General features: G+C 39.8%; 1 pseudogene across 1 annotated transcript; it reads left to right on the forward strand.

Annotated features, from left to right (window-relative positions):
* Window positions 1-6,849: 6,849 nt before the first annotated feature.
* On the forward strand, window positions 6,850-7,434 carry LOC308513700 (ras-related C3 botulinum toxin substrate 1-like; annotated as a pseudogene). Its single transcript has one exon. The product of its transcript is annotated as a ras-related C3 botulinum toxin substrate 1-like (transcript).
* Window positions 7,435-11,115: the final 3,681 nt, after the last annotated feature.

The raw sequence follows: 11,115 nt of genomic DNA on the forward strand, positions 1-11,115 counted from the left end.
TCAGTGGATAGAGCATCAGTCTGAGGACTGAAGGGTCCCAGGTTCAATTCTGGTCAAGGGCATGTACCTTAGTTGGGGGCACATACCCAGTAGGGAGTGTGCAGGAGGCAGCTGATAGATGTTTCTCTCTCATCGATATTTCTAACTCTCTATCCCTCTCCCTTCTTCTCTGTAAAAAATCAATAAAACATATTTTAAAAAATAAGCATATACATGGAACTTTTTAATTACATAAACTAAACGGGAAAACAAATAAAAAATAAAACAGCAAAAACTACAAAATTTCTGAAATAATAATGGTGGTCAGGAAGACTAGTCCTTCTCAATGTCAAGGCAATTGTAAAGCTACAGGTATTACAGACAGTATGGTTCTGTCATATAAACATGCAGATAGAGCAACAAAATAAAAATTACATAAATAAATGTAAAATGTAATATTTGACAAAGACTTCAAACCAGTGGAGAAAAAGTATTCTCCATTGATAAAAGATAAGGGGACAACTGGGTAGCCATCTGGGGGGGGGGGGGGGGTGAGGCAGGGAATTATTCCTTACTTCATAAGTTACAATAAAAGAAATTCCAGTTTGCCTGGCCATTGTGTCTCAGTGGTAGAGTATCGACCCATGAACCAAGAGATCACTGGTTCAATTCCCGGTCAGGGTACATACCCAGGGTTGCAGGCTTGATCCCCAATAGGAGGCATGCAGCAGGCAGCCAATTGATGATGTTTCTCTCTCATCGATGTTTCTATCTCTCTATCTCTCTCCCTTTCTCTCTCTCTAAAAATCAATAAAAATATTTTTTAAAAAGAAATCCCAGTTCAAGCAAATATTTAAACATGAAAATAAAACATTAAGAACATAATACTGACAAAAATTTAAGTAATTTTTGAGCAGGGAAATTCTTTCTAATATTGATACAAAAATCCAGAAATCATAAAGTAGGACTTTAAATTTGATGACATTACAAGATAACATTTCTACATGGTAAATATAGGTATATATGTATATGTCTCTATACCATAAATCAAGTCAAAATGCCAAAACAAACTGGGAATAATATTTGCAATTTCTCAAAAGTGTCTAATTTCTCTAATATCTGGAGCTCCTTGATATTAATAAGAAAAAAAAACAATAAAATGTTTAGAAACAGAGAAGTCTGTTTCTAAAGTCTATAGTAAATGCAAATGTCTCTTGAAAATATAAGAAATCTTCAATCAAATAATAATTTAAAAATACTAATAAAACTATAATGAAATTCCATTTTTTACCATTATCAGATTGCCAAAGTTCAAACAGTTTGCTGACCCAGGAATTAGATTGCTGCTGGTGGGCATGAAAATAAATCCAACCTTCATGGAGAGCAATTGACAATATCCAAATTTAGCATCCCTCATTTAGAATAGAAGTAATTTCCCTTAAGTCTTTCCTTGTTTGCCTAATCTATCAGAACCCACATCCCTATCTAAAATTTAACTTGTTACCTTTATCTTCAACACTGTAATAGGACTAGCATATATCATCTAAATTCAAAGCAGATACGTCGTTATTGAGATACTAGAGGCCCGATGCACGAAAATTCATGCAAGAGTAGGCCTTCCTTCCCCTGGTGCTGGCACGGGGTTCCCTCCGGCAGGTGCCCAGGACCTGATCTTTGCTCCACCCCAGCTTCATCGGAAGGATGTCTGGAATGGTGCCCAGAAGGACATTCGGTCCAATTAGCACATTAGAACTCTTTAGAAGGACACTATATAAAAGGCAAGAAAAAGGAAGGTAATAAGTACTGCTTATTCATTTATTTGGCAGGTGTGTACTAAAATTCTACAGGCCCGAACCAGGAGGTCACAGTTCAATTCCAGTCAGGGCACTTGCCCAGGTTGCGGGCTCAACCCCCAGTGGAAGGTGTACAGGAGGCAGCTGATTAATGATTCTCTCTCATCATTGATATTTCTATCTCTCCCTCTCCCTTCCTCTTTGAAATCAATAAAAATATATATTTTTTTAAAAAAGAAATCCTATTAGGTCTCTTGAGAGCCTGCCATATGGCAGGTACTGTTCAAGGATCTATGACTGAAGTACTTACTAATCAGGACAGATATGGTGGAGCTTAAGTCTGACAGGAAAACATGTCATAAATGTTTCAATTGAAAAAGATGGCAATCATTAGCAGGGAACTTCACATAGTCAAGAGTTAGAAAAGTGAAGCTTAAAGAATTTGCCACCCCAAATGGAGCTGGACTGGGTTGGCGCCCAGGCATGGAGAGGAATAAGGCTGGAGTAAGGGATAAGATGTTCATTAGAATACAGGAAAGAAATCAGTGTACCTGGAGTGTGTGTGAGGGAAAGTGGAGAGAGAAGAGGCTGGAAAGAAAAGCATTAGCCGTAAACCCTAGAATCCTTGTCAAGGAATTTGGATTTTATCCTGAGGGCATTAGGAAATCATTAAAAGATTTGAAATAGGAGAGTGATATAATCAGATTTCTAGGATTTTTATTTGTGTGTATTGCTTCATTGTTTATTTGCAGATGCAGAGCATGTGTTTGAGGGCAGAAGGAACAAGGCAAGGAGACCAGGTGTAAATACTCCAGAGGAGACGCTTGTAACCTGGTCTTGTGTGTGACAAATGGAATCAGAGAATTGGAAAGAAGCAATCTTGGTAAACCTCAAATCTGATCATGTCACTTCCACGCTTGAAACTCTTCAAACTTTTCTCATTTTTCTTAGGATACAATTTCAAAAATTCTTAACATGGCTTAAAGGTCCCTTGTGTTCTGCACACCCCCCACCTCTTCCCCTTGCACACTGATACTATCTGCTTTGTAATCTCTTTGGATCTAAAGGTGATCACACATTACCTGCCTAGAAGCTTCAGACAGATCATCACTGTTTGATTCACTGAGCAATGAATGAATGATGTGGATAATTTAAGAGATATGGAGAAAATCAAATAAGACTTGGAGGGGAGAAGGACATAGGACATCAAGGATGAAACAAAGGCTCTGGTTTGAGTAACTGGTAGCCTGGGAGCATTTGGAAAGGAGGCAGAAAAGATGGTTCAGTTTGGCTTCTATTGAGTTTGAGCTGGTTGTGAGTTATCCGAGGGGAGATGCTAAATAGGCAATTGGATCTCAATACTCAGCATATGTCAGATTCTGTGCCAGGCGCTTTCATGTATACTATCTCATGTAATTACTGAAGTCAAATGTAGATTTAAAAAAAAAACACAATTAACTATATGATCTCATTTTAAAGTAGGCTCTACACTAATTATGTTAATTTGGACTGTGAATAGCCCACAACTATTAATCAGGGGAAATGAGCAATTTATCTTGAAGGAATTAAAAACTAATGATTTGAATCTCTTCATTTCCAAAATATACTTATGACACAACTATGATAAAACTTAGAAAACAAAAACAAGTATAGAGGAGTTGGTGAATAATTTTATTCTCAAGGAGCAGTTTTTAGCTTGTCCTATTATTTTTCATGATTATTTTAATAGCTCGTTTTAAATAAGCCCAATAGATATAAAGAGGAAAATGTCCTGCCACCTTCACCTCCAACAACACTCCTCATTCCATATTACCTTCTACACCAATTTCTGTAAAGGTTTCCCCTTTCTGCTTTTGGCAAGGTATTGAAAGCCAAACCTGAGAAGTGTTTTCTCTCCCTAGTTTATGTGTCTTATGCATCTTTGTTGTATGTCCAGGTACAACATAAGCATTACAGAATACATTTCCACTGTGTTCTTCAAACCTTAAGGTCCCCAAACTCCATAAGGTCCCCAGCAATAGAACTAGTTCTTTGCTCCATAATAGTTTAGAACAATGTTTCTCAGAGTTGATCTGTAGCCACACACACTGGCATCAACAGGCCTGTGTTCTTAAAACACAGGCTTGGATCCTTGCCTCCAAATCTACTAAGTTAAGTCAGCATTTCTCAAGGTGGCTCCCAGGAATCTGCATTTTAAAAAAGCTGCCCGGGTGCTATTTATTCTCACTAAAATTTGATATTTGGAGAATTTGGATTTTTTTTCTAAGTAAAGTAATTCCCACTTTGCTATCATAAATAGTTATGGGATACCTCCTCACAAAGAAGTAATATACCAGAACTAGAAATACATCAAATAAATATTTGAATCCTCCAGTGAAAATAAGAGACTGTTAGAAAATGCTGAATTTTAAAGGTTTTAAAAGATTTTATCCACCTACTGCTGCTACTAAAGTAATTGCTAGAGAACTGAGCTGCAAATGTTTTATACAGAACTACTAAATACCAGATAAGTAGTCACTGATTACAACAACAACAACAACAAACTAATTGAAGGGGTTACTTTATAATTACATGTTTTATTAAGAGGAGGGAAGATTCACATTACAGAGTAATTCCTGGATATGAGGATTTTGTGTTTAGATTTTGTTTTCTGTTTTACTTATGTGTTTGGCTTTTGGTAAGTACTTTGCAAAGAAGTTTCCTAAAAGGAATGGAAAAATTGCTCACTGAATTAAACTCTCAATAATTGCCCACAATAATGGGCATAATAATGTCTGTATTATTACACGTACATGTTGTATATAAATATGTATATATACTTATATATATATATATATACACATATGTGTATATATGTATAGATATATACACACACACATATATATTTAGGACTCAACCCAAATAGGGGCATTTCAGTATAGTTAAACCTCTTATATTTTCCAAGACAAATAAATACTATTATTTGAAAGCTACTAGACAAATGGAGGTACAGCAGATTGGATCTCTACTTAATCTATATTTCTTAAATTTTAAAAAAGGGAAAAAATCAATTCTATGAACTTTTTTCACTCATAAAGCTGCTTTTTTTTAATCACATTTTAAAAGGTTCATTTTTAAGTACTTTTCTTTTGCAAAACAAATAGAAATTTCTATTATTCATCAATTAAATATAAGTAAGAAATAACAGACATTGAACAGAAGAGAGATACATATTATGCATGCAAGGAAAATTAAAACTTGGGATGTTGGGTGGGGGGTGTACTTTGATGTACAAAAGAGCTATTGTTAATGTGGGACAAAACCTTCCCAGTATGGAACAGAGATAAAAAGGAGGGAGTTTCTAGCAGATCAAGGTCAACCGAGATCCATGAATAACATAAATGCTATTAATCTAGCACTGAATGAATTGCGGGAGTTCAGCAGGGTATGGTTATGTGGCAGAGTTCGTGGCAGGAGTGTTTTATGTCACTTTGTATTAGATAATGAGCATATTCATCAAGATTCCCTAAATACTATCCAAACTGGCATAGAAGAAGCTTTAAGGAGCTTGAGAGAGAACAAATCAAAGGACTACATCTAAGGCTCAGAAAGGTAATAGGGATGTTTAAACAGTGCAGCAAGTTTAGATATTCGCAGGCATCCGTACAATCTCACTCTGCAGGAAATGGCGTGAGAAAGGATTTCTTAGTTGGATGGCTAGCAGCTTATTATATATAATGTCGCCTCCCTCATTATGTCCTAGGTTAATAGTTAGAAGACATGCAGACAGCAATACCTTAAGAAAACATGGAATTCTCTTCCTCTTATGACTACTTTCAAATGCAAAATAGTTGCTTCTTTCTTCAGGGAAACGCAATATAAAATCATTAAGTTCCATTCTTTATTTTTTCAGATTCAAATCTACCTAAACGCTTGGGATCCCTTTCATCTAAGTCTTATTAAAATATATATTTATTTCAATATATATATTTATACTCCACACCCATACCTTTTAAAAGCCTGATTATAAGAAGCTGGAAAAATTAAAAAAGACATGGAAAGAAAAAAGAATTGAGAAGAAATCAGACTTGTAACTGGTGGTATTACTAGAACACAAACTAGGAGAAAACAAAGGGAAGAGAAATAAGAAGACAGACAGTAAGGAAATAGCCCTCCCCAGGTGGCTCATCTGGTTGGAGTGTCATCCTGTACACCAAAAGGTTGCAGGTTTGATCCTGGTCAGGGCACATATCAAGGTGCAATTCAATCCCTGGTGGGGATGCTTAATGGGGGCAACCGATCGATGTTTCTCTCTTACATCAATGTTTCTCTCTCTCTCTCTCTCTCTCTCTCTCTCTCTCTCTCTCTCTCTCCCCCCCTCCCTCTCCCTCTCTCTAAAAACGTATAAAAACATCTCCTTGGGTGAGGATTAAAAAAATAAGTAGGGAAATAAATATATGATATAAAGACAAATTTTTTAAAGAAGGCCACAAAGTAATTCACTGTTAGCTGATAGATGGTGTCCTGGGTTAATAGTTAGAAGCCCAGTAAAGCATAAAACCTTACATAAATGCATTGAAAACCCATAAAGAGCAAGCACCCGAACATCTTAATTTGATTATAGCTGGCAACACGTATTGCACACCTACCACTTGGACCCTATTTCAATTTTATTCATTTATTATTCAACAAATGTTAAATGCCTTCAATATGTCTGCAGTGAACAAGACAAACATAATTCCTGCCATCATAAAGCCTATGGTTTTAGGAGTTACTTTGGTGGCAGCTGCCCTTGCACCAGAGCCTGCTGCTTCTCACCTCGGCGCCCGCTGCCTGTGCTACAGCCGGCGAGCAGCCCAGATGCAGGCCATCAAGCGTGTGGTGGTGGGCCCGGCTAGCGTGGCTCAGTGGTTGAGTGTTAACCTATGAACCAGGACATCACGGTTCGATTCCCGGTCAGAGCACATGCCTGCGTTGCGGGCTCGATCCCCAGTGTGGGGCATGCAGGAGACAGTCAATCAATGATGTTTCTATCTCTCTCCCTTCCTCTCTGAAGTCAACAAAAAATATATTTAAAGTAAATAAATATAATTTTAAAATGGGGGGGGGGGAGTGTGTGGTGGTGGGAGACAGCTGTAGGTAAAACTTGCCTACTGATCAATTATACAACCAATGCATTTCCTGGATATATTCTTGGAGAATATATTCCCACTGCCTTTGACAACTATTCTGCCAATGGTATGGTCAATAGAAAACCGGTGTATTTGGGCTTATGGGATATTGCTGGACAAGAAGATTATGACAGAGTATGTCCCCTATTTTACCCACAGACAGATGTATTTTTAATTTTCTTTTCTCTTATGAGTCCTGTGTCATTTGAAAACATTCCTACAAAGTGGTTTTCTGAAGTGTGACACCATTGTGCCAACACTCCCATCATCCTGGAGGGGACTACGCTTGATCTTAGGGATGCAGAAGACACAACTGAGAAACTGAAGGAGAAGAAGTGGACACTATCACCTACTCGCAGGGCTTAGCCACGGCTAAGGAGATGGGTGCTGTAAGTACCTGGAGTGCTGGGCTCTCACACCGAGAGGCCTCAAGACTGTTCGATCAGGCTCTTCGAGCTGTTCTCTGCACACCTCCCATCAGGAAGAGGAAGAGAAAGTGCCTGCTATTGTAAATGTCTGGGCCCCTCTCCTCTGCTGCCCTGTCCCCTTGTGCACTTTGCTCAAAAAACAATAGAGCCTTTGCACTCGAGGCTGTGTTATTACGGATTAGGTTTTCCATAAAGCCATTTTGAACCAATCAAGTCACTATTAGGTTTTATTTGTTTGAAGTGTAAGAGGTCGCCCTAACCGGTTTGGCTCAGTGAATAGAGAGCATCAGCCTGCGGACTGAAGGGTCCCAGGTTCGATTCCGGTCAACGGCATGTACCTTGGTTGCAGGCACATCCCCAGAAGGGGGTATGCAGGAGGCAGCTGATCGATGTTTCTCTCTCATCAATGTTTCTAACTCTCTATTCCTCTCCCTTCCTCTCTGAAAAAAATCAATAAAATATATATTTTTTAAAATAAAGTGTAAGAGGTCAAACTTTCACATTCTATTAAAATCTAGTCATAAACTGAAAAAAGAAAGAATCAGATTTACTTCGGTTACAGTGATTTGAACAGTGCTCTCCAAAAATGCACGTCCACCTATAACCTCAGGAAGTGACCTTATTTAGAAATAGGATTTTTGTAGATGTAACTAAGGATCTTGAGATTAAGTGAACTTGGACTTAAAGTACAGTCTTAAATCTAATGACTGGTGTCGTTAGAGGAGCAGATAGAGAGACACAGAGAGAAGGCAGTGATGGGAAGATGGAGACAAAGATCGGAATGATGCATCCACACCCCAGGGAATGCCAGCCGCCACCAGAAGCTAAGGGAGGGGCATGCGATGGTTCTCCCTCGGAGCCTCAGAAGGAGCCCGCCCTGCTGACACTTTGACTTCAGACCTCAGGCCTCCACAACCGGGAGAGAATACATTGCTGTTGCCTGACACTACCTAGTTTATGATTAATTTGTCATAGTAACTCTAGGAAACTCACAAAGCGGTGCACAGAGTTCATACAAAAATCAGCACCCAGCCTGCAGGCTCCCTCATCACAGAGCAGCACCCAGCACGTGAGTGGCCTGAGGAAACAAAAGTGTGGATGTGGCGCTCGCTGTCCTTAACAAAACCCTCAATAAAGGGACCAGAGAGCGCGTGTGGGTTGGCTAACAGGGGCACAAACTGTTAGAGTCGGAAAGGACTTAGATATTGTCTACAGTCATCCTATTCATTTCACAGCCGAAGAAACTGATGTGCTCTGTCTCTTGGCTTCCTTTCTCCTTTGCCTCAGTGAGATGCAGATGGTCTGTGCCATCTCAGGCAGGAAGCCTCTGTCTGGCTGTCACCCTGAATCATTCAGCTGGATTGTGGGGGCAGTTGGGGGGTTTCTTCCCAAAAAGATGGCAACTCTAAAATCCACTTATTCAGTAATTATTCTAGGGTACCTACTCTGTAAATCATAATGGGAGAAGCAAGAAATATGAACTCCTGTCCTTTAGAAACACACACTCCCAAATGTGAGATGTCACATTTAAACAATAGGTAAAAAGTCAAACAAGAGCATTTTTTTAAAAGTGCCTTGGGTTAAAATTAAAGACTCAAAACAAGGCAGAAAAAAACAGAAACTGCACAACAGTTCCATTAGTGGCATTTAAAACAAGGGCAGGTTTTTGCTAAAAACAAAAATATAAAACAGAAAAACAAGGCAACACACACACACATACATAGGCACACATACACCTACTGATGGTGTTGAGAAACTACAAAAGTAGTCAAAAACTTGAGAGGTCAAGATCCTTGAAAGAAGGAAAATTAATTTAGAGGCGAGGCAGAAAGTGGCTGCTGACAGTCAGAGAAAATGAGCAAAACTCTGAGCAGTCTCCTGGAGCAGGAGCGTCAAAATTGGGAGCTCAAGGCTATTGAGAGACCCAAGATGAGAGAAGCCAAGGTCCTAGAGCGCGGTTCTCAACCTGTGGGTCGCGACCCCTTTGGGGGTCAGACAACCCGTTCACAGGGGTCGCCTAAGAACATCGGAAAACACATATATAATTACATATTGTTTTTGTGATTAATCACTATGCTTTAATTATGTTCAATTTGTAACAATGAAAATTCATCCTGCATATCAGATATTTACATTACGATTCATAACAGTGGCAAAATTATAGTTATGAAGTAGCAACGAAAATAATTTTATGGTTGGGGGGTCACCACAACATGAGGAACTGTATTAAAGGGTCGCGGCATTAGGAAGGTTAAGAACCACTGTCCTAGAAAAAACGGAAATACAGGGAAAAAGCCTGATAGTCCAAGCCACTTTCCCTCTGAAGAGTCATCCATTTGAGCCCTACCTGGTTTGGCTCAGTGGATAGAGCATCGGCCTGCGGACCAAAGGGTCCCAAGTTCAATTCCAGTCGAGGGCACATACCTTGGTTGCAGGTTCTTCCCCTGCCTGGGCCCTGTTTGGGGCACGTGCAGGGGGAACCAATCTATGTTTCTCTCACATTGCTGTTTCTCTCTGTCTCTCCCTCTCTCTTCCACTGTCCCTAAATATCAATGGAAAAATATCCTCAAGTGAAGATTAACGAAACAAAACAAAAGTCATCCATTTGTCTGTGGTACACACCAACACATAGAGGAGCTGAGCCAAGAAGAACCTGCTAAGAGGCTGAAATACTGTGCTGAGGAAATTTTTAAAAACGTGGGGGGCGGGGGTTCAGGGGCCACCAAAGTAGAGGTGCCCAGGTAAACACTCCAGGGTTCCATTTGAGACTTTCTACATCTTGGAAATAAGGGCAAACCCAAAATAGTCAAAGCCTTAGACTCTGACTCAGACTCAAATCAGTTTGCTCCCTAATTGCATTAAGGTGACCTGCTCCTCTACCAACTGCCTTCCAGAAGCTAAATAACATTCTCTCTGGGAAAAAGGAGAACTCAATCTAGATCGCTACAATTTTTCTTACATGAGGTTCAGCCTTCCCTGCAAGATCATCGGACACACCTAGGGAGAGGACAAAGAGAAATATACGTAATAGAACCAGAACCAGTTGAGAATCAGTTATTGAGATTATGAGACTCAAACTTTTAAAGAAGAGCTGATCCACCCCCCTCCCCACCACCACCACCACAGATAGTTCATAAAGGATCCCAGACAAACTTGGAATGCATGACATTAGAACTGGCTAGGAATCGTGCTGACTCAGAAATGAGCTGTGGTTCTGTGTGAGAGGCCTTTGGTAAAAGGAGGGGACTCAAACCGTTGCCCATATCTTTACCCCTTAGTGGTTGCTCACATAAAGCCAGGACCCAAACTCCTGCAGTGTTGAGCTGGTGCACAGTACCTGAATTTCCAAACAGGAAAGCTGAGTTGGGTGAAGACAGAATAGGGGTGGGTTGGGTGAGTGGTCAGGCAAAGAACAGGAGGCCCAAAATATCACCTGAGTGTTTCCTATGAAACAGGGGGGGATCAGATTCTGACACAGACTGTGGGAAGAAAGAAAATGGAATCCCCACAAAGACTTACTTAATACCCCTTTCTTTTCATTAATCAGAGGTTAAGGGAGATCATAAGACAGGGGGCTCTGAAAACGTTAGTTCCCCCTCCTATCTTTTCATGGCCCCTTGCTCATGAAGTGGCCAATTAAAGCATAAAGGCCTTCCCATTTCCTAATTCAATGTACTGTCTTGGGTCTTTTCTTTCTCTCTCTCTCTCTCTCTCTCTCTCTCTCTCTCTCTCTCTCTCTCTCTCTCTCTCATGTCTTCTTCTTGG

The sequence above is a fragment of the Myotis nattereri genome (assembly GCF_964212035.1).
Source record: "Myotis nattereri genome assembly, chromosome: 2".
Classification (NCBI taxonomy): Eukaryota; Metazoa; Chordata; class Mammalia; order Chiroptera; family Vespertilionidae; genus Myotis; species Myotis nattereri.